Below are 26,759 nucleotides of genomic sequence, written 5' to 3' on the forward strand. Positions count from 1 at the left end.
GCCAGGAGGCAGAAGTCCGTCTGGGTCTCCCATGTAGTTGACAGCGGCCCAAACACTTGAACTATCTTCTGCTCCTTTCCCAGCACTCAACCCAGTGTTCTGATAAAGGAAGCTGGCATCACATGCAGTGGCTTAACTCACTTTTCCATGAGACCAGTCCCAGATCAATTTACAAACAGGGGCTGGTGCTGTGGCACAGTGGGCGAGGCCACTGCCTGCAGTGCCCACATTCCATATACACACCGGTTCAGGTCCCGGCTCCCCCACTTTTGCTCCAGCTCTCTGCTATGGCCTGGTAAAGCAGTGGGGGTGGATCAAGTCCTTGGGCCTCTATGCCCATGTCAGAGACATGGAAGAAACTCCTGGCTTTAGATAGGCCCAACTCCTGCAGTTGTGGCCATCTGGGGAGTGAACAGTGGATGGAAGACCTCTCTCTCTCTGCCTCTGCCTCTGCCTCTCTGGAACTCTTTCAAATAAATAAATAAATCTTCAACAAGCAAACAAAAAAAAAGATTCTGTTTTAAAAAACATTCTTGGGGACTGGCGCTGTGGTGTAGTGGGTAAAGCTGCTGCCTGCAGTGCCAGCATCCCATATGGGTGCCGGTTTGAGAGCCAGCTGCTCCACTTCAGAGCCAGTTCTCTGCTATGGCCTGGAAAGCCCTTGGGCCCCTGCACCCATATGGGAGACCTGGAGGAGACTCCTGGCTCCTGGCTTCAGATTGGCACAGCTCCGGCCATTGTGGCCATCTGGGGAGTGAACCAGCAGATGGAAGATCGATCTCTCTCTCTCTCTCTCTCTCTCTCTCTGCCTTTCCTTCTCTCTGTGTGTAACTGTGACTTTCAAGTAAAATAAATAAAACTTAAAAAAAATATTCTTCCATTTACAAGATTAGAGTATGAAGATTAGGCTATAAAACTTTCCACAACGGCCAGCGCTATAGCATAGCGGGTAAAGCCGCTGCCTGCAGTGCCAGCATCCCCTATGGGCACCGGTTCAAGTCCTGGCTGCTCTACTTCCGATCTAGCTCTCTGCTATGGCCTGGGAAAGCAATAGAAGATGGCCCAAGTCCTTACGCCCCTGCACTCGAATTGGAGACCTGGAAGAAGCTCCTGGTTCCTGGCTTTGGATCAGCTCAGCTCCAGCAGTTGCGGCCAACTGGGGAGTGAACCAGCGGATGGAAGACCTCCCTCTCTCTCTCTCTCTCTCTCTCTCTCTGCCTCTCCTTCTCTCTCTGTGTAATTCCGATTTTCAAATTAATAAATAAACCTTTTTTAAAAAAACTTTTCACAGATACCTTCTGTTAATGAATTGCTTGAAAATAAAACAATAATTCACCAGAGATTAAACTATATATTTATGTTCCAAAACTATATTTTTCATTTTCTCTGGGTTTTATTAAATACATAAAGAGGAAGAAACAAAGAGAAAGACACTGGGAGAAAGAATAAAATAGGTAAAAAAAATTTTTTGCTTAAAAATTCTCACTTAATTAGAAAACCTTTAAAAAAGTTGCTAAGAGGTACCCCAAACAAATATAACTGTACATTTCTGTATTCAGCAGAGAAACAAAACCTGCAGATCATGTCCTCACTGGATGAAGGTAGTTTTTTAACATTTTACCTTGCAGTTAAAGTATATAAAAATGCTGATAAAGGCAAAGAAAGTTTTTAAGTATCACAAAAATGTGTCTTTTTCAAAGCCTCACAAGCACTACAAAAATATTCATGAACAAAATATTCGTATACTTCCATGTGTAAGTTAGAAAGTAGTTCCACAGAGCTTAAACACTACCATTTACATATTTATAATTTTAATAGTCTACTTTGGAAATACTTTTGAAAACAACTACTAAATCCTCCTGTGATAATATTATATCAGAGTCTACTTAAATTGAAAAGATCTTAATGAGCCAGAAAATTCAAGCAGCTTGCCTAGGTTCAATGCTGTTTCTGCAACACCACAGATGAAATCTGGAAATAAACAAAATATGGGGCAGGCATGTGGCTGAGTGGGTTAAGCCGTCATCTGCGATGCCAGCACCCCATATGGGAGCCAGTGTGTCCCAGATGCTCCACCTCAGATCCAGCTCCCCACTAATGACCTGGGAAGAGCAATGGAAGATGGCCAAAGTGTCAGGGCCCCTGCCACCCATGTAGTAGACCCAGATGAAGCTCCTAGCTCCTGGCTTCAGCTTGGCATAGCCCTGGCCATTGTGACCATTTGGGAAGTGAACCAGCAGATGAATATTTTTCAGTGTGTCTCTTCCCTTTCCACTGTAACTCTAATTTTCAAATAAATTTAAAAAAATCTTAAAAAAATAAGTAAACAAGGGTTTTACCACCAAATATCATAGGAAAAGACTCATTACTATGCAAATATAATCATGGGAATTTACTGAATATACAAAAATAAAGCCTGCCAAGCTAAAAGCTTGTGTTACTACACAGCCGATAAAAAAACAACTTTAAAGAGGTGAGCATTTAGCTTCATAGCTAAAACACGGTTCCCACAGGGTTTGGGTTGGATACCAAGTCCAGTTCCTAAGTCTAGCTTCTTCTGATGGGACACAGCAGAACTGGCCCAAATAATTGTGTGCCTGCCAACCTCAGGGAGATCTGCACTGAGTTTAGGGCTGTTAGCTTCAGCCCAACCCAGTCCCCCAGCCAACACAGGTGTCAGGGTAGTTAATCCAGAGAATGGGAGCTCATATGAATTAACAAAAAAAAGAAAACCTAAAAATGTAACCACTGTACTTGCACTTTATAACCTCTCCTCCTTCTTCTCAAAAAGGAGGATTATTTTCTAGGTAGAAAACAAATGGACTGTAAAAGGGCTGCAAAGCATCAGCAGACACAGTCACCGAGACCCTCCGAGATGGGGCAGAGCTCTCATCTTTCTCACCACACGAGTGCTGACCTGAGTAACTGGCACAGAGGGCTGGTTTTTCTTACCCATCTGGAGTGATCTCAAGAAATCCTTTGTTCTGTATCTACGCGTTCTTTATTCCCAGAAATGTCCTCCTTAAAATCCATCGTAGCCTTCTTTTCAGTTATCCTGAAGATATTTCTAAAGCAATATCCAGCCGGAGAAATTCTCCCCCACTTACCTAAAGCCCACCCATGTTCACTGTGTGATGGTAAATGAAAGCTTACTGTCATGAAACACACAAACTGTGACTGAATCTGACCACTCTGCAACACTTCCCAAGATTCACTAAGTCTTGTGGCCTGTGTCTCTCAGGCCCAGGTCACTATATTCTGCCCTGAAAAACCCCACCATTCATCATTTTATATCACCTGCTTATTTCTGTCAACAAGAGTAGCAGAAAACGGGGGGCTGGAAAGTAGGGGGATGCAGGATGACAGTACAGGAATCTGGCTTGCCAAAATTTATCCAAGCAGCATCTCCGACCACATAAATTTAGCCATTTCATAATTCCTTATATTTGGTACATATGAAAAAAGACAAACAAAATGCAACCACTTTAAACTGAAGATGACAAATCTAAAACCATACACACACTGATATATCCTGAAAAATCACACATAGCTTGACAAAGAATATGTGTTGCATACAAATACTAAATGAATACCTTGTATCTTTCAGATAAACCGAGCTCCTTAAATCAAGAAAAGTCTCTAAGAAAATGCCCATTTGGCCGGCACCACGGCTCACTAGGCTAATCCTCCGCCTTGCGGCGCCGGCACACCAGGTTCTAGTCCCGGTCGGGGCACCGGATTCTGTCCCGGTTGCCCCTCTTCCAGGCCAGCTCTCTGCTGTGGCCAGGGAGTGCAGTAGAGGATGGCCCAAGTGCTTGGACCCTGCACCCGCATGGGAGACCAGGAGAAGCACCTGGCTCCTGCCATCGGATCAGCGTGGCAGCGGCCATTGGAGGGTGAACCAACGGCAAAAGGAAGACCTTTCTCTCTGTCTCTCTCTCTCACTGTCCACTCTGCCTGTCAAACAAAAAAGAAAATGCCCATAGTTATTTTAGAGGGATAAATTTCACATTTTAAACAGTTCCATTTTATAATAAAATACTGACACAATTGTTTAAGGATTTAAATATTTTTTATTTTGTAACAGTGCTCTTTTTTCCCAATAAAAGATGAATAAGAAAATCATCTGACAAACCTTATCAATAAATAAAAAGATAACCCATCCAACTATCTCACCATTGATTTTTTTTTTTCAAACAAATTTTCCGAACGAGGAAAAGTTCAACAAAATACTGACTGCGTAAGTCAGGAGGTGCAGAAGCTCAACCTAAGTCACTCAGGGTCTGGTTCTAGTTTTCAAAACAAAAAACCAAGTGGGCTGGATCTTCATAAGGCTGGAATGAAATACTCAAGAGAGAGATCTTCGTGACAAAACAAGATGAAGAAGAGCATCTCTCAGAATAGCACACCGCTGTCGTGGGATTCATTCGCTGGGCCTCGAAAAACTGCAGAAGCTTCCGGTTATCCACGCGCACCTGCGCCATGCTCTCCGGGTCTGGGTCTCCGAGCCGGGAGGGCCCCGGGGGCTCCAGAGATTCTCGAAGTGACTGCGGATGGACACCAGGCGCATGCTGCCCTCCAGCCCGGCCTGCGCCAGCCCGCGCGCTCACACCCCCATCCTCTCCATGATGCTCCTCAGGCGCCTGCGGAGCACCCTCACCGCAGGTTGTGCGCGCGGCCCGCTCCACGTGCGAGCTGCAGCTCCGCACAGCCCGGGACGGCTCCGGGCGGGTCTGGGTGCGCCCCTCGGAGACCCGAGGTCGGCTCCGGGCGGGTCTGGGTGCGCCCCTCGGGGACGCCGAGGTCGGCTCCGGGCGAGTCTGGGTGCGCCCCTCGGAGACCCGAGGTCGGCTCCGGCGGGTCTCGGGGCGCCCCTCGGGGACGCAGAGGTCGGCTCCGGGCGGGTCTGGGTGCGCCCCTCGGGGACGCCGAGGTCGGCTCCGGGCGAGTCTGGGTGCGCCCCTCGGAGACCCGAGGTCGGCTCCGGCGGGTCTCGGGGCGCCCCTCGGGGACGCCGAGGTCGGCTCCGGGCGGGTCTGCGTGCGCCCCTCGGAGACCCAAGGTCGGCTCCGGGCGGGTCTCGGGGCGCCCCTCGGAGACCCGAGGTCGGCTCCGGCGGGTCTCGGGGCGCCCCTCGGGGACGCAGAGGTCGGCTCCGGGCGGGTCTGGGTGCGCCCCTCGGGGACGCCGAGGTCGGCTCCGGGCGAGTCTGGGTGCGCCCCTCGGAGACCCGAGGTCGGCTCCGGCGGGTCTCGGGGCGCCCCTCGGGGACGCAGAGGTCGGCTCCGGCGGGTCTCGGGGCTCCCCTCGGGGACGCCGAGGTCGGCTCCGGGCGGGTCTGCGTGCGCCCCTCGGAGACCCAAGGTCGGCTCCGGGCGGGTCTCGGGGCGCCCCTCGGAGACCCGAGGTCGGCTCCGGCGGGTCTCGGGGCGCCCCTCGGGGACGCAGAGGTCGGCTCCGGGCGGGTCTGGGTGCGCCCCTCGGGGACGCCGAGGTCGGCTCCGGGCGAGTCTGGGTGCGCCCCTCGGAGACCCGAGGTCGGCTCCCCTCGGGGACGCCGAGGTCGGCTCCGGGCGGGTCTGCGTGCGCCCCTCGGAGACCCAAGGTCGGCTCCGGGCGGGTCTCGGGGCGCCCCTCGGGGACGCCGAGGTCGGCTCCGGGCGGGTCTGCGTGCGCCCCTCGGAGACCAGAGGTCGGCTCCGGCGGGTCTCGGGGCGCCCCTCGGAGACGCCGTTCCACGCGGAACGGGGAGAAGGCGCCTCGCCTCACCTCGCACCACAGCCTGGGCTCGGGGACGGCCTGGGGCCCCGGGAGCCCAAGTGCAGCCCGTCCGGGCACACGCGGAGCACCAGGACCTCGGCTGGCCGCGCTAAGGTGCTGCGCACGCGCATGAACAGCTCCAGGAAGGCCCTGCTCGCGATCGTGGCGCGAAACTTCGTGGCGCTGCGATGGCGGCCGCGCGCTCAGGGCACTCCGGTCAACGCTGTAAAGCCTCCGGGCTGCCCTCAGCCCCGCAGGGCGCGCGGTGGGGTTCCGCCTGCCCAGCCTCGACCTCCCTTCCCTGCCTAGCGAAAGGCGTCGCGGGTTCCACTCCGGCTGGAAACCCAACAGGTCTTACCCTGCAGAAACCCCTGGGTATTGTAGCAAAACGGAGACAGAAGCATCGCTCAGTAACCAGCTCCTCTTACTCGTTTTGCAACTACACTGCCCTCTTGGAGCGGACATCTACGCAGGGATGTAGTTACGTGGGTCTTCTAAAACCGTAACACACTAGGCATATTTTGCCACCTCATCTTTACAAATAAAGTGTAATACACACGTTTTCTCATTGACAGTGAGACAAATCTACATCAAGCCCATGGCTGCCTGATTTCTACCCTGTGGATGCCTAATCATTTAATGATGCCAAAATTGACATGTAAGTGATTTCCTTTTTTTTTTTTTTTTTTTTTTGCTATTATAAACAGACCAGTGAGCATTTTTGTACAAGATGTTTTTGCACATTTACTAAACGATTTCATTGCATTAAATTCAAAGAGAAATTGCTTGTAAAGCATGCACATTTAAATCCTGGTATGTACCAGCAACCTGGGCTGTGGACACACCTTCCCACCAGCAGCACCGGGTTCCACAACGTTCTGTCTGTAGCAATCTGTCAGGAGTAAAATGACTTGACCGTGTGCATTCCATTTTCATACTCTTAGCATGTTTTTACGGTTTATATTTCTGGATCTCTAGAAAGACCATTAGCCGTGTCCATCACGTAACTGCCCCAGTTTGTCATCTGGCTTTTCACATTGTTTACGGTGCTCTCGCCCTCAGGAGATACTCAATCTTTCTATGTCAAACCTACTGGCCTTCAGTTCTCCTGCAGCCATGCTTTCCATGTTGCAGGTACTCAAAGTCATGTTCGTAGTGACTTCCTTATTTAACTCATCTGGACTCTGGTCTGGAGAAGCGGCCGGCTAACACACAATAATATAATTTCACTGGAGAATCCACTAATTTTTTTAAAGATTTATTTACTGTGAAAGTTAAGAGGCACACAGAGAGAGAAGGGGGGGGGGGGGAGAAAGTCCTCCATCTGCTGGCTCACTCCCCAACTGGCTGCAACAGCCAGAGCTGCACTGATCTGAAGCCAAGAGTTTCCTCCAGGTCTCCCACACGGGTGCAGGGGCCCAAGGACCTGGGCCATCTTCCACTGCTTTCCCAGGCCATAGCAGAGAGCTGGATCGGAAGTGGAACAGCTAGGACGTGAACCAGCACCCATATGGAATGCTGACATTGCAGGCAGCGGCTTTACTCTCTATGCCACAGCACTGGCCCCCAGTATTTTTTTTTTTTTTTTTTTTTTTGCTTGATCTCACTCAACTTCCCTTTCACATCCCACCAGTCTAACATCACTCCTCTCCAACTGAATGAGTTGCTCCTCCTCTGAGCCTATCTCTACCATTCAACAAACAAAAGGAAAAAGCTACTTCTTCAATACTTGCTTGGTGCTAGGCACCCAAAGATGTTGAATAAATACTTGCCAATGAATCTCCAACTAGTCTATTTGTTCCTTAAGGACAAGTAAATTGGGGCTGGCACTGTGGTACAGCATGTAAAATCACCACCTGTGGCACCAGCATCCCATATGGATGCTGGTTCAAGTCTCATCTGCTTCACTTCCAAAGCAACTCCCTGCTAATGTGCTTGGGGAAGCAACAGAAGATGGCCCGAGTGGCCCCTGCCACCCACAGGGGAGACCTAGAAGAAGCTCCAGGCTTTGATCTGGCCCAGCCACAGCCATTGGGGCCATCTGGGGAGTCTCAACCACATTTAGTTTTATCATGAGGAGGCTAGACAGGATTACAATCCCTGCCTTCTGATTGGTTGTTATCCTTGCCTTCTGATTGGCTGTTTTTTGCCCCTTCCCTGATTGGTTGAATCTAGGGCTGCTTTTCAGAAAGGGGCCAATCACTCTGTGTAGAAAAAGGGCCAGCACTGGAAGCTTCTTGGGCAACTCATCCCTTGGAGTCAGTTTCTCACTTTGAGTAAATCTTGCTTTGGTCACAGTAGCTGTCCCTGTGGAAATTATTTTTTGATTGAGTAAGAACCCAGATCACCTTCATCATTCCAGCACGCTGCCACCCATGTGGGAGGCACAAGCAGAGTTTGGGGCTCCTGGCTTTGGCCTGGTCTGGCCCAGCCTAGGCCATTTAAGCCTTTTGGGGGGTGAACCAACAGATGTAAGCTCTCCCTCTCTCTTTGTGTTTCTCCCTCTCTCCCTCTCACTCAAATAAATAAATAAATCTGTTTAAAAATATTCATCTTTTTAATCTGAGTAGTCACAGAATGATGCCACAACTTACCTGGCAGCACAATATTTTAAGAAAATGCTCTGTTCTGGGGCCTACTCTGTGGCATAGTGGGAAAAGCCACCACCTGTGGTGCCAGCATCCCATTTGACTGGTTCAAGTCCCAGTTGCTTGACTTCCAATCCAGTTCCTTGTTAATGCACCTGGGAAATCAGCAGAAGATGGCCCAAATGTTTGGAACCCTGCAGCCACATAGGAGAGCCAGAAGAAACTCCAGGCTCCTGGCTTCAGACCAATCCAACTCCAGCTGTTGAGGCCATTTGGGAAGTGAACCAGCAGACAGAAAATCTCTCTGTAACTCTGCTTTTCAAATAAAAAATAAATAAATCTTAAAGAAAAAAAAAAAGAGAAAATGTTCTGTTGTATAAATCACAAATAAAGTAATTATTACAACTACAGAGTTGAAGGAAAGATACGTCCATCGTATGCTTATTTCTTATTTATCATATCCAATTGTAGGAGTAGATTCCTCCCTCCTAGGAGCCAGAGAACTTACTGTTCATTGTGCCATGATCTAAACGTACCGACGGCGGCTGTAAGTCTCCTGCGTCAACACTGCATCTCCAGGATGTGGCATGGACTGGGGTCCGAGTGCTGGTCACGATGCCGGTATGGGCAGAGGCGGGGCGGAGGAAGCCCAGGAAACTCCTCCTGCATTCCTTCTTTAACACTCTGCCTTTCTTGATACAAGGCTGATTTTCTGACCTGTATCAATTCCCTTCCCTCTAAAGAATTTAACATTTAAGGCAATCTATGGGCAATTAATTCCCTCGATTTTGTCTGAGCAAGACTTTGTTTTTCCTTCACCTTTCAAGGATAATTTCATGCATACAGGATTCTATGCTGATGGACTTTTAACTATTTGCCTGTTTCTGAAAGAAGTCTGATGAAATTTTCATCCTTGTCACTCTTTAAGTGAGGGCTTCCCCATCCCACTCCCCCATGCCCCAGCTCCTTTCTACTTCTTCTTTCCCTTAAATTTTTCTGCAGTTTAAATACTATATGCCTAAGCATTGTCCAGAGGGCTCTGTTTAGGGGAATCCCAGGTCTGGGGCAGAAGGTAATCACCACGTGTGTGTAACACACTTCCCACTCTCCAAGATCAACTGAAGGCCCACATCATCAACCAAAGGAAGGTCACGAGCTCCTCTGACCAATCAGGAACCTGGACAGGAGCTGACCACGCACCTCAGCCCCGATTCCCACCTCTAAGGACCCTCACCTCTAACTCCTTGGGATGGGAATGAAGCAATAGCTGCCTGGCTCTTTGCTCTGTGCTCTGCAATAAATCTCTACTGTCTTCCACCACCTCAATGTCAGTGACTGGCTCTCTGCGTGTTGGGCGAGTGGACCTGGTTTAGGGGTTCTACAGTAACACCTCCAATCAGTTCAGGGTGTTGTACAGTAACAAAGCTTGTCATTCTGAGATCTGTATTAGCCTTCTAGGTTCCAGACAGGTGTGGTAACCTAACAATAGATTTACAAATGCTGGTAAGAATGGCTTCCTGCAGCTCCCCATGATCCAAAAACGGGAAACTAAAGAGCTATCATTGCTTTGAATCAAATTTTATGTTACTATGCTAGGTTTAAAGAGTAACAGAACTAACAAACTCTGAGTTACAATTTAAGCAAAAACGTCAAAGCCACATCCAGTGAGCAACATTTGAATCACTATTAACTAAATAGGTAATTCAAGGATCAGAATGAGTTTTTTATAGTCACAATAATTACAGAACAGCGGTTCCAAATAAGTGGTAAGGATTGCTGACATGGTTACTTCCTTTCCCTCAATAATTCTGTTAAAAATATATAATTTATTTAGCTTTAGAAGTGACATTTATTTATTCTTGTAGCTAGCTAGCATTTTGGCCATGTTTCCTCAGAAGGGTTCACACATCCTGTTAAAAGAAAAAAATTACCTTGTACAAAATGTGACTGCAAACATGTCTCAAAGCCTAACAAAAATGAGTCTGTGCCTTGTGAAGAGAAAACAAACCTGCAAAATGGAATAGAAGAGGCAGAAGCAACCAGCTCACACCTGCGTTCCCCATAATCTTTCCTGGGCCACAGTTCTGCCTTTTCTCATTGGCAGTGACAATCACTGCGCTACTGATGCTTGCGCCACTGTGCTACAAAACCCTGAGGTTATGGCACAAAGTCTCGGCTCCTGTGTTAATCATGCGTTCAGGGTGTTTTTGGTTGTTTGCTTTATGATGTTTTGACTTCCTGAAGCCTGGCTGAGCAGGGAGGAACTGACCCTCTAAGGGTCTTCTCAGAGCAGAGCACTGGCCAGGGAGCACACCTTTGATATGCAAACCAGCTGTTCCGGAGTCCCCTCTCTTGAATCAGGCTCCAAGTCCCAGATACCCTCTCCTCACCCAAGGAAGGAGCATCCCACAGCCTACAGCCCTCCAAAATTATCAAACTTCCAATCCTAAACTTGGCCAGCTCGCCTATGCCCATGCCAATTCTGTGCCTTCCTATGAAAATCATACTAAAGGCTCTGGCCCAAGGTTTCTCCCTGGTTCCCTGGGTCTCCTGACCCACCCCAGTGCTTCCTGTGTGGCCCAGTGTGGCTTAACATGCCTGTCCTGCTGGGAGCTGTAACGCACTGTCTCTCCAACAGCAACTGTCCCCTGCTCAGCTGGCATTTTCCCTGTCCGTCCTTTTCTGGGCCACAGAGAAGGTCAATCCCAATCCTCTTTTCACCAAAAAAAAAAAAAAAAAAAAAAAAAAAAAAAAAAGGTCTTGAGGAGAGGCAGAGAAAGTAAAGGATATTTAGAAACTCTTAGGCACTGTGTAGGGGCTCTGCCCACAGCGGCAATGTTGCTGCATTATTTCAGCATCTCCCCGAGGCAGGTGAGTGACTGCAGACAGCAGGAGCCAGCACAGCTGAACCCTGACTCTGCAGAGCACATGAAAACTGTTTTCTCCATTCAAAGTGAGATGGCATCACACCACCTACTGCTTCCAAGCTCTCCAACTCCACAGAGTCCCTGACAACCGCCATTTCCCACATTGTACTATACAGGGACCTGGGCTCCTTATACAGTGGCTTGAGGTTTTCATGCACACTACACAGGTTAGCATCTGAGGTATGTACTTAGGAACAAATAGGGCTCTTGTTAAAACATATGAGGCCACTGAGGTCTGATAGAACCCATTAGGTCACTGGGCCTGAACCCCCAGGCCTTATGAAACGGAGTGCAGATAATTGAAAGGCTAGTGGAATGTTGACTGCTCAGGAAAGCCCTGCACCTGAGACTTTCTGAACCCCTACTTCGATGCACTGATGTCACCAGGGAGCCTTGCTTCTCATCTCCCTTATCCTCCCTCATCTCACCTTATCAGGATCCGTGTGGCACTCTGCAGTCTCCCAATAAGCAGCTTAAGAAGGGACTGCCTGGCTTCGAACCCCTGCCCTCTGTTCTGGTAGGTTCAGCTCCTACTCTCTACCTCTCCCCCATTTCTGCCCCCTAAAATAAAGTCTTTTCTACTTTAATTGGTTTTCTTGCCTTCTTTGAACCCCAAAACCCTAAAACCTAACAGCTCTAGCCTTAATACTTAAGATTTTTCAATACAGAATAAGAAACAATACAAATAATACCATATTGTAACTAACCTTTAATCAACAGATAATGTACTTACATGTAAAGTACACATCAATTAACAATAATAGCACTGCTATATTTACTGAGCACTTATAATATGGGAGCTCTTTTCCATGTTCTTTGCAGGCAGTAACTTTTAACCCTCGTAACTCCTGTATGAGGATGGCCCAAGAAGTACTTTTTCCAATGCCCCAGAACTAACAACCAGCTGAGCAGGATTCCCACCCAATCTGGCTCCAGAGGCTATACTGTGCGTGCACACACACACACACATACACACACCATGCTGCCCTTTTTTGGGAAGGGCTGGCAGTGTTATAGAGAAGGGGAGAGATAGAGAGATCTTCCATCTACCCCTTCATTCCCCAAATGGCTCCAACTGGCCAGAGCTGTGCCCATCCAAAGTCAGGAGACAGGAGCTTCTTCAAGGTCTCCCACATGGGTGCAGAGGCCTGAGCACTTGGGCCATCTTACACTGCTTTCCCAGGTGTATCAGCAGGGATCTGGATCAGAAGTGGAGCAGCCAGCCCAGGTAGTGGCTTTTTGCGCTACACACAGCATGGGCCCCCTCATGATGTCCTTATAGGGAAGGGCACCAGAGAAGTGTCCCAGAGGCGCTTCCCTCCCTGACCAGCTTTTCAGTGACCGTGAGCACACGCTGAGAGCTGCTCACCAGCATTACGGCCACCACCAACAGTTCGCATCAGTACCAGGAAAACTGAATGATGTGTGGTCAAGAGCATTTGCTGTCAATACACCACACTTCTGTCAGACAAGCCCATTGTTATGCTATTTTAAGACACAAAACTGGTAGAAAAGACACAGGCAGGAGTTAGAGGATATAAAATCACACGCTCACCACAGGATTTATTCAGGTCTCTTTAATCTGTATCATCTGTCTCGGATTAAATAGAAATAACAACAACTGACTTCACAGGTACCAAAGATGCCCAATACAAAAAGTACCATAAAACCCCAAAACCAACTCTAAGTGCCTATGGGCTAGGTGGACCATGGAGAACGCTGCCACACCGCAGACGAGGTGGGGATGGCCTCACTGTTTCCAGCAAGAAAACATGTTAAGAGAATGGAGAGAGATTAGGGAATCCACCTAAGAAGCAGGGCAGAGAGGGCTGGACACAGTACAGCAACCATGAGCTCCCAGGAGCCAGGCTGGCGGTGGTCTCAGCACCAAACAGGGAATCTCCTTCTTCAGAGCCACAGCACCACACGCCGAAACAGAGGGGAAAATCCCGAACACTGCCCAGCAGACACAGTCATGGTAACGGAAGGGCACCCCGAACACCGCCCAGCAGACACAGTCACGGTAACGGAAGGGCACACCAATTCCATCCTAAACAAACAACTGCTTTATCTCCTTGCCTCTTCGTTTCTAGCATATTAGCTCCAATCCCAAAAATGGCTCAGTAACAATCCACAGCTTCATTCTCTCTTATTTACTTCAAGTGTCAATAAAAAATTCTTGGTTATTTGAAAAGTCAAATACAAATATAATTTTAATTAAACCAGAGAAAACCTAGAAGCACCTACAGCAAAGGTGCATCATAGCTGTCAGGGCGGAAGGTCTCCGTGGACTGGAGGGAAGATGACCCCTGTGGCCAGCGAACCCATGCAGGGCTCCCTACCCCGCGGTACAAACCCTCCCACCACAGGAACCTGGCAAACGTGTCAGCCCCTAGGTCTGTTTCTCTACGACCTGAAGCACACGCCTGAAAGGTGAACAGTGACCGAAACAGTGCAAACCATAGGACAGGTCGTAAGCCTGAAGATTCCCACAACTGGAGAAATGTCTTAAACCTAAGGGAAACAACATAGAAACAACTAGAAAATGAGTTGTGTAAAACGTAACGATCTAGGCAAGGAAATACTGTGCAGTCAGTGAAACATGAAACATACAAAAGACCAAGAGAATATTTAAAACAATAAAAAAGACATGAATTTAGATAGACAGTCCAACATATTATATGTACAAAGTCCCTAGAAGGAAGTATACTAGAATGCTAGGTGTTTCAGTAACAAGAATGATATTATCAGAGATTTAACAGCTCGTCCAAAGTCACAGCTAATCAGTAGCAACACTGGGATTCAGAACCAGGCCTAGAGACACACTATTCTGAATCTCCTGGTGATATTTCTTTTTAATTTCTATTATGGAAATCTTCAGCATACACAAAAGAAAATCAGAGGGAACCCCCACTGTCCCATCACTTGTCCTCAATATTTTGTCTCCTGTTTGAATCACTCCTCCTCAACACTTTTATAGTTTCTGAGGGAGAACTTTAAAGAAACCCCAGACATCACATCATGTCATGTACAAATATTTTAGCTTGTATCTCTACAAGGCTCTGTATCTAGCCCAAGTTCAATTTTTGCACATTGTCTCAAAAACTGTTACACAGCTAATGTGTGCACATCAGGATCCAACCAATGCTCTGATTTAAAAAGAAAAGAACAACAGAACAAAACCTACCTTTATCCAAGCGTGTAAGCTTGCATTACTACAGAGAAAAGCTGGGGAAGATGCAAGAGGGATTCAACATTATCAGCAAGATACAATTGTGGAAAAGGAAGGGTCAGGAGAATTGAGTTTTTAAATGCACTGCTTACACTGCTTTTTCCTGCAGCAATGAGAGTATACATAACTCAGAGACAGACAGGCCTTAGACTGCACTGCGGGGAGCAGCTCTGCTGGATGTGGGTCCAGGCCATAGACAGCTTCCTTGGGGACACTGACCACAAGACGCTGCTGCTTGGCAGTTCTGCCTGATAGGAATCTGGGGCAGACCCGCTCACCTCTTCTGCAAGTCAGTTATCTTGAGAGAGTGGGAGCAGAACTCAGCCTAGCTGTCACACAGGAGTGCTGGGTTCCATTTCCGGATCCTGCTCTTGACTCCGGGAGGCAGTGGTGCGGGTCCAAGTCATCGGGTTTCTGCTATTCACACCGGAGACTCGCACTGCATTCCGAACTCCTGGCTCAGAACATTTGTGGAGTGAACCAGTGGATAGGAGCACTCTCTCGTTTTCTCTCTCTCTCTCTCTCTCTCTCTCTCCCCATCTTTTCCCCCTAAAATAAAGTGATTATAGCAAATAACAGTATCTCCCACCCCAACATTAAAGGTAGGAAGCAAACAAAAAAGATGACAGCGTGGGCTCTGCCTGCAGCCCCTCAACCACACCGTCAGCCTCGCAAAGCTCCAGCTCTCAGGAGCCACGAGATGTCAGCTGGACTTCTTCTGTTTCAGGTGCCACGTCTTGATTCTGTACTGTGGCCCAGTTGCCATTTTTGAAACTGATAAATCTGTGGCACAACAGGAACCACCAAAAACTATTCTAGAAACTGACAGTCTGTTAATGACATCCTAAAAGGTTGCTCACTCAACCTGTCCCAGCACCTGGATCCTCAATACAGGTCATGCCACAGAAAATATTTAAATGAATACAAATTAACCAGAGATCTGAGCGGAACAAATCCTTCTCCAGCTGACAGCAGGTTGATCTTTAACTGTAAGGCCCAGGAGGTGAAGCTCCATCACCACACCCCCACAGAACTGCCTCAAAACCAGAGATTCTCATTTGTAGGTCTAGATCTGTGATGTGCCTTGCCTCTCCCTCAAAATATTTTAATGTTTCAAATTAATTTTACCCTCCTCATAAATCTTGGTATTATAAAAACTTATTTTTCAAACATCCTATAAAAACAAGGCCAAAATAGTTATGTTTGATTTTCTGATTCAACAAGTCCACATGAAAAAGAGAAAGGCACAATACTAAGAAAATACAAAAAGATTTCAACTTTTCAACTCTAAAAATGAAAAGTCAGATAAATACTAACATTTTTCTTAAAAGTTAAAGAACTTATCTTCAATAGAAATGTATTTGGAAATGCTGTTTACAAATGTTGCCACAGTACTATGATTCTACAAATACTCGTTGTCCTGCCTTTGCAAGAGTCAACTGTTCTTGAACATAATCCCCACTGCGGTCACCACAGAACAGAAGTCCTGTCCTTTTCCCACCCGCTGTCCCGTCCTAGAGGATTCAGCCCAGTACAAGCTCAGGGCGGAATGGAAGGATCCAGCCCAGGCAGGTCTAGGTGTCTGGAGTTCTGTTCCAACTTTCAACAACGGATCAGTGTTGGTGAAGCTCAAGAAGGGTTCCAAGCAGATACCTAAATACTGACTCTGCAGGAGAGACACACGTAGGGCACTTCTCCCAGATTCAGGCCGAGAGCATTTCACAGTTCCTGTTAAATAGTCCCAAGTCTGCAAAACACAAGAATGCCTGAAAAAGCGCACAGAGAAAATGAAACTGAAAAAGAAGACTATTTGAGGGGAAGGTGTTTGGCATGGGGACTTAAGTCGCCCCCTAGGACACTCACAGCCCATCTAAGTGACTGGCTCCAGTGCCAGCTCCTCAGTTTCCACTCCTATTTCCTGCTCACACTTATCCCCCTCATCAGGAGCACACCAAGGCCCACGTTCCAGGATCCTGACTTTGGCCTGGCCCAGCCCTGGGTGTTGTAGGCACTGGGAAGTAAACCAGCAGATGGGAGATCTCTCTCTGTTTCTCTGCCTTTAATTAAAAAATAATCTTTAAAATACTTTTATTTTGGTTCAAAAATGTTGAAACCCAGGCATAGTTTTTCCCACAAACTTTTTAAAGAGTTCTCATACAAATTCATTTGTAATTACAATTACTTGAACATAATCATCATCTATCAATAATTTTTTCTACACAGGTATATTCTTACTTCTTAGGTAAAAGTCATAAAGTAATGCTAATGCGATGCACATATTTTGTCCTCATCGTCACAAAAGACCACAAGGTGCATGTATGAATCTACTTACAGGAAAGTTCAGAATAAGTAAATCAACAGACACGAAGCACATTAGTGGCTGGGTTTTCTCTCAGATGGAAATGTCTGGAGTTAGAGAGAGGTAATGGCTGCAGAGCTCTGTGAATACACTAACCGTGCTTCAGAATTCCTGAGAGCACCACAAGTATGGAACCCAAATAGTAACACAAAAGGACACACAGGATGACACGTTTAAATGAAAAACTAAGTGCCCAACTCTCCTGAGTCTGCAGTCTTCCAGTACCAGATCAGATGAGGGCACAGGGAAACCACGGGGTTAGGAAAGGGGTGCCAGGGCGTGGGAGAAGGCTCTGCCCTCCTGTGGTCGCAGCGTCAGCTTGTATACTGAAACTCAGGGTTAAGAAGAGTACCCAAAAAACCAGCAGAACAGGGGGCCACACACTAGCCACCCCCAAGGTGTTTAACAGGGAATCACTAACACCCACTCCACTCCAACAGGACCGCCAGGGAGACAGGAAGTGAAGACGTTAAACAATGCAAAGTCCTATGTGATATTAACAGCCTAGATGTGTTTATTCAAATAACAAAATATTTGATCACCTCCACAAAAATGTTCAGGAATGAAAGAGGAACAAAATCAAGAAAACATTACTAAGCTATTTATAATGAAAGAATTAGCGAAAAGCATACTGTCCTAAATGTATACTATTACATAAAAACAAAGTTTCTTTTGTCTCAACTTGTCAACTCTTTACCATGAAATAGAGTTCACTGCTGACAAATACAATAACTACAGCACACTGGCATGCCAAAGTCAAGGCAGCTCTTCCAAAAAGGTCAGGAATCAACTGTCAATTTAAATTGGTTAATTTTATTAAAATTGCTAAACATGACAGATGTCACCTAACTTCCAGATTCTTTTACATGAGCAGAGTTGGATTAATGTGATCCAAATTTTGGGTAACAGCTTTCTCAGTTTCTAAAAATACATCAACTTTGTCGTTTATCTTATAATTCCTGCTTTATTTCTCTAGCCCTATCTCAAAAGAAATTTCTTCAAGGCCATATATCTTGACATAGTGAAAGCAAAATAAGCACTGCTCTCAGCAGTGCCATTAACATTTCTGACCACGAGGGACCAAACAGGCAGATGCTACGGAAAGTGCCTCCTGGGAGGCGGCGGTGCAGTTCAGACAGCGCCACAGCTGTGAGGGATTGAAGCTGGAGCTACGGAATCAAGCTTAGGAGAAACTCTGGGCACAATTCCGGCATCCGAAATAAATTAAAGTAAACAGTACTGCTCTCTCATCCACCCTGCTCGCAGCCTCTCGGTGGAGCTGGAGACCACACACTCAGACCACACAGCCAGCTGAGCTCACTCGCACGCAACATCCACAAGCTGTCACTCGGCGGCGGCGGAGGGGGCAGGATGAGGGGGAAGGGGCAGCAAGGGGGAGGGGAGGCAGGTGACTGCACGTACAGCTGGATGGAGAGAGCCCATGAGTTTGCAAAGCCGGGAGGAGGCGGAATCCATAAACCTCCCTGAGAAAACAAGCTGGTCATGGCCTTGTGTAGTCTTGACCTGGACTCCCCCATACCAATTTAGTAGCTGATGAAGGATTAACAAAGCATCCATTTAACATCAATTAACCTCCTATCCATCACAGGGAAAAGGAGAAAATTAGTATTATAAAAAGCATTTCACTAAAATAAAGACAAAAGGCCACCTTTTCCTATAATTTATAACATGCACTTAAATGCCAGATTTTCTTTATACATTTATCTTCGCTTTAACTCCTCTGCCTCTTTTTCTTTAACAGAGCACGAGGGGATGAATTTAAAGTGTTCTAATAACAAGGATCAGAAAATTTTTAATTTTCACATATTTCATTGTGGCACAATCTTAATCTCAAAAATATTTACTGATGGAAATAAAAGACAATAAATTGTTTTATTTTTATAGGCCTTCAGTTTAAAAATATATTTTAAAAATTAACTAATAGCAATATTAAGAAAAAAAATCAGAAAAAAGAAACCATAACTAAAAAGGAACTTTAGAATCATAAAGGCAGTACTTTTATTGTTAGGAAAAAAGAGTTTCACTGATTTCAATAGAAATCTGAACCAAGCCCTGAAGGCTCAGTTCAACTAGAGGGAGAAAGCCAGGAATCAGAAAGATACTAAGTTCTATTTCGCTGAAGAATTGGAAAACCTTCCCTAAACAGGCCAAAAGAGGTCTCATTATGTTAAAGCTAACAGATTAGGCCACATAAAAGTGAATATCTTCCCCCAAATCACCCAAAAAGTCAGTCCCAAACAGGCACTCCTCCGCCAGGCTATTCCAACAGCAGTGTCAACATCACCAGGTCTAACCAGAGCCCAGCTCCGCTCAACCACAGAAGGCGCACGTCGCCCTCCGTGTGCACAGCCGAGTCTAACAAGAGGACCCCAGAAAGTCTGGCTGCAGTAACTGTCAAGCGCACCATTACACTCAGCCAGGCTCTGCAGCCCTCGCGACAGAACAACACCACCGCACTCACGTCATCTTCCCTCAGTCTTGCCCAAACTGCCCTAGAAAAGACTCGCCCCAGTCGGCGGGCTGCGCCCAAAGGCACCTCCCAGACATCTGAGTAGAGGGTTCAAGGGGATGGTTTTCCTTCCTACAGTTTTCTGTAAACTCGAAGTCAAGTTACATCTGCCCTGCCACAAATTGTACCATCTAAGAATACAGGCGGGACAGGTCTCAGAGACACAGTCACGAACTCTGTAGTCGAGATTTCAAAGTTAATCATCTTTCTCTTCCTGCTCCATCTCAACATCATGGTTAACAAAAACATAATCATGCATAAATCTGAAAGGGCCCAGAGATGCAAACTGCACAGGGTTAGGGCCTGATAAGGAGACCAGGGTCACAGAAGGGAACAGAACCGGACAGATGAGAGACAACACACCACTGCTGGCCTGCCCTTTCTTTAGGCCTCTTTTCCTTCTTCACCTCAATATAGAAACATAATTGAAATAGACTCTCTATGGTTTCAGACGAAAGCACAGGTATTTATATTTTAATGCTTTTGGGGGGAAATCTGTAACTTAACAATGGAGCTGATCAATGGCCCTGGATACTGATTTATGAATGGAAGATGAAGGGGGATTTGTGGTGTGTGGGGGGAATCTTGTCTCCTACCACGATGTTTTAAGGTTTGGGCTTAAGAGGAAGAGAACACGCACGAGGTGAGCAAAATGGGATACAGAAAAGCTGGCAACACGGCTCTCAGAGCCCCACGGAACTCCTCTGCTACATACACTCTGGATTACCCAGGCCTTCTCTGAAACAAGACTGGATTCCATTGTAATTGGACATTAGTGAAGTCTCCTTTATCCCCCAGGACTAGAAAGTCTCTTGTCTCAGCAGCAGTGTCTTCCTCCAGGCACAGGTCCTATCTACTGTGCACAGTCAGAAGCTGCAGGTCCAAAGGTGGCCAGTCCTCTCATTCCGCCACGGGACACTGATGACATCATCAAAAGCCAAGCATGCATCGCTGGCATCCCATGTAGGCGTCAGTTCATGTCCTGGCTGCTCCACTTCCCATCTAGCTCCCCGCTAATGGCCTGGGAAAAGCAGTGGAAGATGGCCCAAGTACCACCCACATGGAAGATCCAGAAGAAGCTCCTGGCTCCTAGCTTTGTCATGGCTCAGCCCTGGTTGTTGTGGCTATTTGGGGACTGAACCAGAAGATGGAAGATCTCTCTCTCTCTAATTCTTTCAAATAAATAAATCTTTAAATAAAAAAAAAAAAAGCCAAGCATGCCAATATAAATCCACATCCAAAAACAAAATGGAAGGAAGAAAAAAGTTTCACATAAAAGCACAGCATCACTCATTTGAAAATCTATTACCAACTGTACTTAACATCCCCACCATATCCTCTTCATTAGCTCTACTTAGATACGGAAAATATTCATTCTTGTTGTTTTAGAAAACGCAATTTTTTCAGGAGAAAAAAATACTGAAGTGGGTTCCTGCCACTCGACCTGCACAAGACTAAGTCATCAAATAAAACGTGTCTGTACCTTTGCTTAGTCCACTGAGAAGATCTGGGACATTTTCAAGAATGGTCAACCAAAACCTCAAAAGGTTAACAGTGTTGCACGGCTATACCTAAGACAAATACTTAGTTACAGGCCAACCAGGACTGTGAAATGGAAATTCCCTCAGATTTGTTGAGTCCAACCAAACAAATATTAAGAATTTGCTATGCCACAGGCTGCACACTGGGGAAATGGGAGGAACAAGCTTTGTGACCAGGAGGTCATGAATGTCCTTGACCTTCAGTTCTGTGCTGGGTAGGAAACCGATAGCAGTGGGATAGGTGAGGATTAGCTGAGTATAAACAACTATTCCAAGAGATTTGGCTGGGAAGGAAGGAGAAAAAAATTTTAAAGGGGAATGTGAAATCACGGGAGTCTACTGTTCTCTGTTTTGCTTTAGTGTTGCTGTCTCCAACCATGTGTAAAGGCCAAAAGGAAGAATCCTTAGCCAGACAGAACAAAGGACAGAGGCAGAAGTGGATGGGACCCAGAGCCCGGTGCAGGCCGGTCTCAGCGTGAATAGGATCTCTTCCACTGTGACTGGGAGAGAGGAGCTTGCGGTGGCAGAATCAGCCATGCGATTATCCTGACAGCTCTGGTTTCTGAAGCAGGAGGCAAATCATTCACTAGACTTGCAGATGGCATGATGTATGAGAGGTCTGAGAAATGTAAAAAATTCCTGAAATGGATGACGAGGAAAACTCTAGGGTGTTACTTGCTGGCCCAGCTGACACTGCTGACCATGGTTTTACAGGGCACAGATCTAGATCCTGTGATTTCACCCAGCTGGTCCCACCGGCCCAGGCCAGGTGTTACAGAGGTAGAGGCCTGAGAATCTGCTTCAGGACAATGCTGCGATGAAAGTACTGGCACGAGAGGGACTGAGACAATGGCACTTTCCGGTGAGGTAACAGAGCAGGTGCGATGGTGAGAGGAACGAGAGGGCCTGACACAGGGAGGCTCACAGCCTGGACCTCACAGAGCAGGTGTGGAGGAGGTGAGAGGAACGAGAGGGCCTGACACAGGGCGGCTCACAGCCCGGACTTCCGCTGCGGCCCAGCTTCAGGCCTGCATGTTTCAGCCATGCTCCTCTACCTCCGGGAACGCTCCAGCCCTCCCCGTGGCTCTCAGGGGCTCTGCTCTCTCTGTGCCTTCCAGGTGTTGTTAGTTTCTCTTTGCACCTCACTACTGCTTGTCCACTCCCTAACCTTTTGCACATCCCTGCAGCAGAGCCTATTTTAAAGTTCCCTTATTTGAACCATCTGGCATGAACTGTGATGCCTGCTGGGACCCTGACTTGAACAGACATACATCATGTCACTCACATGGGGCTTTCATTAAAATCAAACGAAAGCCAAATACTCTGGGCTTTATATCTTGTTTTATCTGTCAGTAAAATAATGAAAGTGAAATCACATTCTATTCAAAATCACAAAATTTAAAAAGTGGACAAGGCCTTTAAAAATTCATCCAAGCCTGGAGAAGAAACAAAGGGACAGGCTGGCCAGAAGCAGCACGAGCGGCGGCAGCCAAGGACGCCCTTCGACACGGCACACTTGTCGCTGCGTGCTCACCACAATGCCGCGCACTGCGCCGCTGACACCACAAACTACAGCCCGGGCTCCACAAGTCCAGGCAGCCGGTGTCCTTTTCATCGCCAGCACCAAGATCTACTCTAAGTGGAAAACAGTCAGGCAGAAGAAATTGCTACACCCAAAACCAAAAATAAAGTGAATGGTACAACCCAGTCCTAAATGCTACCAACAGCATTAAGTTCAAGAATGTTCCAGAAACATCTGAGTTGGCCTAATTAAAAAAAAAAAACCTAACAAGTCAGTCCCAAGTTGCCCTGTCTGACCTTCAAGGCACTCATACGCACCAGCCCCTGGCCTCTGCTCCTAGTGCGCAGCCCAGGTGTTCACACACCTTCCCCCATCATGGTCCTTCCTCCTCCAAGCCTTCCCGATCCCTCTCACCCCAACACAGCCTTCCCTTCTCTGAACTCCAGCTGTACTATACTCAATACTACAAAGCTAAGTTCTTGGCATTTTTTTTTTTTTTTAAGATTTATTTATTTAATTAAAGGTGAATTATAGAAAGGTAGAGAGAGAGAGAGAACAGACTTCCACCCACTGGTTCACTCCCCAAATGGCCACAATGGCCAGGGCTGGGCCGATTCAACACCAGGAGCCAGGAGCTTTTTCTGGGTCTCCCATGTGGGTGCAGGGGCCCAAGCACTTGGGCCATCATCTACTGTTTTCATGGCCATAGCAGAGAGCTGGATGGGAAGTGAAGCATTCAGGACTTGAACCAATGTCCATATGGGATACCAACGCCGCAGATGGTGACTTTTACCCACTATGCCACAGTGTCAGCCCTCCGGCTGTCAGCTTATTGAGAAGACAATGCCCCCTCTGAAGGCAGGCTAATACTATTTCCTGTTTAATGTGTTAGGCATATCCTAAGACTGGGAGATATAAAAATAATGGAAAGTAATCCCTGCATAGCAAGAGCTTAGTCTGTTGACTAGTATGTAAACACCAAAAATAGCTACAGGCCCCAGAACAACCCAGGGACAAGACAAGTAGTAAGCAGTATGGAATTCACGGAGTTGGAAAGTTTCACGCATTCTCTGAATACCCAAGAAAGGAAGCTGCATCCCACTGGGCCTGAGGCAGCCTGAGCACCAGAGGACGCCTGCCTTGACCCTCCCCGCCCCTGCCAAAACACCTTGGAGTCCCTGATTCTCAAACTGAGCCCCAAGGATGCCCACGGGACACTGCAGCTTCAAGACTCGTTCCTCCACAATGACTTCCAGTTTGTCTGTGTCAATAATTCTTTTAAGTTACCATAAGCACACTCTAAAGCATATATATATATTTTTTTGACAGGTAGAGTGGACAGTGAGAGAGAGAGACTGAGAAAGGTCTTCCTTTTGCCGTTGGTTCACCCTCCAATGGCCGCCGCGGCCAGCACGCTGCAGCCGATGCACCGTGCTGATCTGATGGCAGGAGCCAGGTTCTTCTCCTGGTCTCCCATGGGGTGCAGGGCCCAAGCACTTGGGCCATCCTCCACTGCACTCCCTGGCCACAGCCGAGAGCTGGCCTGGAAGAGGGGCAACCGGGACAGAATCCGGTATATTTTTAAAGCGGACATAACTATCGTGCAATTTCAGCCATCCCAGAGGTTCCTGAACAGATTTCCTAGGGCCTGGGAACGTTCCCCATCCCCGTATGCCACCCACCGAAGTGACCAATGTTATCCCTCATTCCAGTAAATTCAAAATTCTCTCTTGTTGACAGACACTGGCACAAAACTCTGAACCCCATCCACTCTGCAAATGTAAGCACCTGCTCTGTGGGAGGTGCCGGACTAGGAACCCCGGCCAGCAAGCCGGACAAGGAGTGGAAAGCTGCCTGACAGACTAGCTCCGTAACCAGCAGTTTCCTGTGGCCCAACCCTGCTGCTGCCTGCCACTAGAAACGTCACAGTCCCTCCCTGGAAGTCACCCTCGGCAAAAAACACTTCACTTCCTGTAGGTCTCACACACAGTGTGCTCTCAAATATGTGTGGGTCAAGCAAGAATGCGACCTAGCAGGTTAATGAGCATCTTTTAGAAAGCTTTCTGATAGTCGAGGCCAGCACGGCGGCCCAGGTTATGAGACGCCAGCACCCACAGCAGAGCACTGACTTAAGTCCTGGTGCTCTGCTCCCACCCAGCTCCCTGCTAACGTGCCTGAGGAGCGGCCCAGGCAATGCCACGGGCAACAGAGGAAAGCCCACAGGGCCCAGCCTTGTAGCACAGCAGGTTCAGCTACTGCCTGTGACGCTGCACCCCACATCAGAGCTCTGGTTCAAGTCCCGGCTGCTCCACTGCGCCCATACAGCACGAGACCCAGATGGAGCTCCTAGCTCCTGGATGAGGCTGGGTCACTAAGACATTTGGGGAGTGAACCAGCAGATGAAAGATCTCTGTCACTCAACCTTCCAAATAAATAAATCTTTAAAAAAAAAAAAAGAGGCAACAGTTCAAACTGATAGTCATTATAGCAAATCAAATGATTGACAAGCAATCATTCTCTAAAACGTCCCAGGATTGCTCCAAGTCACACAGCGGGTCCCGTGTCTCTCTGGGCCATGGGGGACTGTTGTCCGAGGGTCATCTGGATATCTGGATCATTTGCAGGCCAGACCGAATTCTCAAGGTAAACAGCACCCTGCTCCACAGTCCCTGAATTCCGAGCGCACTGTGGGGCCGTGCAGGCCAGACACCGTGACCGCACAGGTCTTCCGCAGTCCCCACCCCGAAGGGGACAGAGGAGGCCACCGCGGTGTCAAGCACCCATCGTCTTCTCCTCCCGCTCTGCGCGCACAGCTCATCCTTGGGAAGCGCTGGGCCGACGCGTACTGACATCTGTGCGAGAACACGATCACGCCCTCGACACGGACCCGCGGCACGTCAGACGGCACCAACGCCTCATGAAGGCGTGGCTGACGTACGACGCTTTTTAAAATATAATTCTCCCAGGTTCACTCACAGAGTCCACGGAAACCCGAGTTTAAGGAACCGCCTATGGGGTTAGGAACGAGTCTACACCCCGGGCTACCGGCTGACCCGCGGCCGGGCTCCGAGCAGGCTGCGTGCAGGCCTGGTGCCCCCACGCACACTGGCCTCCGTGCCGGCGCTGACCCCAGCGTCCCGTCTGTAAAATGGGATAACGCCCAGCACCCCCAAGCCGGGCACAGCGGCCGACGCCTGCACGCAACGTCTCTCGAAGCTCCCCGACTCAACCCGGACGCAGAGGCCACGCCGGGGCCGGCGGCGGCAGCCGAGCGAGGTCAGCGCTCTGCGCGCGGGGCAGGTGCCCCAGAGGGGCCCGGCCGGCGCGGACCCCCGCCCGCCGCAGCCCGGCCTGCACGGACCCCCGCGCGGCCTGATCGTCCACGCCCCGGCCGCCCACACGTACCTCCAGCCCGCCTGTCGCCGCCTCCGGCCAGCAAGAACCGGGACCCGGGCCCGGGAGTCCAGAGCCTCCCGGCCGCGGACGCCAGACCGCCGGCGCCTCACTTCCGCCCACCGCGAGCGCCGAGAGCGTCGATTCGCCAGCTAGTGGAGCGCCGAGTCCTCGATGGGCCGAGAGGGGCGGGGCAGGGCGGCGGCCGCGGAGGTCCTCGGGCGCCGGTCCGCCCTGCGCTGCTGGCCCCGAGCGGGCGTTGTCGTTGACCGGGGTCCAGACGGGGCTTGCGACCTCAGGGGGTGTGCCGTCCTAAGAGGCCGTTGGATCACACTCAGTGCGCCCCTGTGGCGACGGGAGCCAAGTGGCTCTCCAGGTGGTGGGGCTGCGCCGGGGTCCGAGGACAGCGCGGGGTCGGAGGGGAGGCCGCCGCGGGCCTGGACAGCACGCCCATTCGAGGGCCCCTCGGGTCCAAGCAGCACACCGGACGAAGGGGCTGCACCGGGCCGGGCCTTCTCGGGCGGCCACAGGGCAGGCGCCGCGCCGGGTCAGGGCCCAGGCGTGGCCGAGGTCCAGGAGGCCAGGAGCAGGGAGAGCGGGAGGTGCGGGCCGGGGGCACTGAGGGGGCGGCCACGTCGCCTGGGGCCGCCGGTGGGGGTGGGCCGGGGTGGGAGTGTCCCTCGTGGGCAGCTGCAGTGGTCTGGGGCGGGGGCCAGAGGGCAGCCAGGGGGCCTGGTCGGACGGGACAGAGGGCTGTGCGAGGCGTGGACCTCGGGGCCAGACCGGGGAAAGGCGAGGGGGAGCGGTCCGGTGCGTGGGCCTGGGTCTGCGTTCGGGCATTGCAGTGCAGACTTTCCAATGAGGAGGGGGGGAAGGCTCAGGGGAGACGTCCGGACTGCGGGCGCCC

At 49.0% G+C, this 26,759-nt stretch overlaps 1 protein-coding gene across 4 annotated transcripts in view; it reads right to left on the reverse strand.

The window, feature by feature from the left end:
- Positions 1-25,964, reverse strand: part of EXOC2 (exocyst complex component 2) — a 211,867-nt gene extending 185,903 nt beyond the window's left edge. For all 4 annotated transcript variants that reach the window (XM_062183810.1, XM_062183824.1, XM_062183817.1 and 1 more), the window contains exon 1: positions 25,865-25,964. The gene's annotated coding sequence lies outside the window, so the exon portion shown is untranslated. The remainder of the gene's footprint in view (positions 1-25,864) is intronic.
- Between the last annotated feature and the right edge of the window lie 795 nt (positions 25,965-26,759).

The sequence above is a fragment of the Lepus europaeus genome, chromosome 3 (assembly GCF_033115175.1).
Source record: "Lepus europaeus isolate LE1 chromosome 3, mLepTim1.pri, whole genome shotgun sequence".
In the NCBI taxonomy this organism is placed as follows: domain Eukaryota; kingdom Metazoa; phylum Chordata; class Mammalia; order Lagomorpha; family Leporidae; genus Lepus; species Lepus europaeus.